This window comes from Octopus bimaculoides, chromosome 25 (genome assembly GCF_046866305.1).
Source record: "Octopus bimaculoides isolate indiv1 chromosome 25, ASM4686630v1, whole genome shotgun sequence".
Classification (NCBI taxonomy): Eukaryota; Metazoa; Mollusca; class Cephalopoda; order Octopoda; family Octopodidae; genus Octopus; species Octopus bimaculoides.
This window is the reverse complement of record NC_142952.1, coordinates 3,555,975-3,559,471: the sequence shown is the minus strand read 5'-3', so window position 1 is coordinate 3,559,471 and position 3,497 is coordinate 3,555,975. Positions and strand designations below refer to the sequence as shown.

The 3,497-nt window shown below is 37.9% G+C and overlaps 1 long non-coding RNA gene across 4 annotated transcripts in view; it reads left to right on the top strand.

The window, feature by feature from the left end:
* Positions 1-2,764, top strand: part of LOC149131055 (uncharacterized) — an 81,111-nt gene extending 78,347 nt beyond the window's left edge. For all 4 annotated transcript variants that reach the window (XR_016238396.1, XR_016238399.1, XR_016238397.1 and 1 more), the window contains one exon: positions 2,232-2,764. This is a non-coding gene — a long non-coding RNA (uncharacterized LOC149131055). The remainder of the gene's footprint in view (positions 1-2,231) is intronic.
* Positions 2,765-3,497: the final 733 nt, after the last annotated feature.

Genomic DNA, 3,497 nt, shown 5'->3' with positions numbered 1-3,497 from the left:
AAAATTCATTTTCATTCCCTCACTTCCCTTCCGATTCATTCATTCACTCGTTCATTCATGTTTTTCAAGAGGCTGCGTATCTATCTATCAATCTATCTATCATAGGCGCAGGAGTGCTTACGAACCACATGGTTCCGGGTTCAGTCCCACTGCGTGGAACCTTGGGCAAGTGTCTACTATAGCCTCGGGCCGACCAAAGCCTTGTGAGTGGAAACTGAAAGAAGCCCGTCGTATATATGTATGTATATGTATGTGTGTGTATATGTTTGTGTGTCTATGTTTGTCCCACACACACACACACACACACACACCAACATCGCTTGACAACCGATGCTCGTGTGTTTACGTCCCCGTAACTTAGCGGTTCGGCAAAAGAGACCGATAGAATAGGTACTAGGCTTACAAAGAATAAGTCCTGGGGTCGATTTGCTCGACTAAAGGCGGTGCTCCAGCATGGCCACAGTCAAATGACTGAAACAATAAGAGTAGAAGTATCTATCTACCTATCTATCTATCTATCTATCTATCTATCTATCTATCTATCTGTCTACCTTTTTATGTATGTACGTATCTATCGATCCAGTTATCTAATACTTCTATGTCTCTATCTACAAACATGTGTTTATGAGTGTGTGTGTGCATGCGTGTGCAAGTGTTCGTATGTGTTTACAGGTTTGATTATGCGTATGTATATATATATATATATTTATGTGTGTGTATGCTCGCGTGTGTGTGTCACGTTTACCTCCAAACCGTCTCTTTCCTCTCCTTCCAACACTCGACCAAACACTCCGTCTGCCCGTCTTCCCGTCATACCACTGACGTGTCAGCTATTCTATGTGTCACCGTAGTTGTCTCTCCTTCGTTCAAGACGGGTGTGCTCTCTTCTTCCATTGATGAGAAATGAGCAATTGGCCCCCTTACCAACGCCACTGTCCCCTGTACCTCCATTTTCTCTTCTGCCTTTTCTCCATTTCCCTCTCGTCGGTGGAAGCTTCGCTTACTGCTATCAATCTGGGACGAAGAATTATCGAGAACATTAACGGGTTAATAACATGAAGCAAACACGCATGTAACGATCCATTGAATTTTACAATATCCGGTTGATATTATCCGTGATTTCGCGATTATAATAAGCGGCTTTCACTTAGTGTCCTGGTATGTCTGTGTATACATATGAGTACATATATATATCCACACACATATATAATGTGTGTGTGTGTGTGTGTGTATCAACGCATATATGCATACGTATAACTGTAGATACATATATGTTCATTTTTATGATTACACACGCACACATACATACATACATACATACATACATATATGCACCTAATCCATCACTGGAAGTGTAAAAAATCCGTAAAACTTTCCAGAAGTTTATCATTTGCATATATATATATATATATCTATATATATATATATAGTAGACTTACTTGCAAAATAGGACGTGTGCGTTCAATAATGTAATAATACAAAGAATATATATACATGTATACACACATATATGTACATACTTACATCTACATGTGTATATACATGCATATCAGGGTACAGGACGTTAGAACAATAAACTACAGACAACGGAACGAACACATAGGAAAACGGAAAGCCCCTTGGAATATCCCTTCATCAGCTGTCTCTATTCTATCCAGACGTGAAGCATACCTAGACATACAACTATATGCATGAGAAGACATACTTAAAACAAAACATACAAACTCTGTTGATGTTGAAATTCCAATGGGAGCCTTGGATCTGGGTTAGAAACCGGTTCTTTCTCTGTTGGCAAGAAATCTTGAAATAAACCTGAATAATGGCATACATACATACATAGCTCAGTGGTTAGAACGTCGGGCTCACAATCATGAGGTATTGAGTTCAATGCATGGACTGGGCTGTGTTGTGTTCTTGAGCAAGACACTTTATTTCAGTCTGCTCCAGTTCACTCATCTGTAGAAATGAGTTGCGATGTCACTGGTGCCAAGCTGTATCGGTCTTTGCCTTTCCCTTGGATAACATCGGTGGGGCGAAGGAGAGAGGCTGGTATGCATGGGCGACTGCTGGTCTTCCATAAACAACCTTCCCCGGACACGTGCCACGGAAGGGAACTTTGTAGATGCAATTCCATGGTTATTCTAGATCCTTACAAGTTTTTATGTATGTTTCACACAAAAAAATTATTCAGTATGCTGTCATAACTATTACACCATTCTCATTTTTTTCAGGGAGACTCAACGTGGAATTGAACCTGGATGATCGTTTCATTTACCACCAGAACAGTGCTGAAGTGAACCTTTGAAGTGGCCTTCACTCATCCCAGCGGAAACCCGAACCAAGTTGTTACAAGATCAATTTCTTACAAGACTTTTTTATCAACTGAAATTATACTGCTAATGGAGCAGAAAGGCCATCGTTGGCTTTCTTGATAATCCTTGTCAAGAAAGGAAAGGGAGAGAAATACGAAACTTAAATTGATAAAAATTAAATGGAAGCACGCAGAATTGGAGGATTAAACCCGTTTCGGTCTTCGATCTCCTGCAATATGGCGTCAGTAATATTCTATAAATTGAGTGATCCTCTTGATTGATTATCTGCTGCCCCTTGGTTTTCTATAAATGATTATATGTTATGATATCCTGTCATAAAGCATAATATAATGTGGTATATCTTATGATAAAGACTTTTATTATTATCTTATGTGAGCTGTCTGTGTTTGGTTTTAATTCGTAGTTTATCATTAATAAATTTGTCAAACATTTTCTCGCATTCTTTTATCGAAAGTAATTCTCTATACTATCCAAGTAGTATATCTCTTTCCTTTCCTGAGCGTCCAATAATACTATCCATATCACGTCCTCACTTTGTTGTTTTTTTTGTTTTTTTGTTATTGTTTTTTTGAACTATATATATATATATATATATATATATATATATATATATATATATATATCTGCATATGTGCTTGTGTGTCTGCATGCGTACATACATACATACATATATACATATGCATGCATCTAGACATGAAAATATATGCATAAAAACGCATCCATAAAACAAACATACAAATCTGTGCATACACTAACACCAAATACTGCACACACACACACACACACACACATATGCACAAATACCTAGATGATGTTGATAAAAGTTCCAATGAAGGAGCCTTGAATCTATGTTAGAGTCCGGCTCTTTCTCTATGGACAAGAAATACAAAAATGAAACTGATTGATCACATACATCCATACATGTATACATATACTTGTACTCTGACATGAATTAATTTGTCCCTTCAAATTAGTTCAGTCATTAATTAGAAACAAACAGGCACGTAGCGCAACGCTCTCCCGCTTTCCCCTTTTCTGATGACATCAACGGAAGCAATTTAATGTCTGCGATCATTTCAATTATATTCCTTTGTATTATCAAATTGAACTCACGGCACGTGGGGATTAAGATTCATAGACGTGAAAATGTAACCAGTGAAGTTA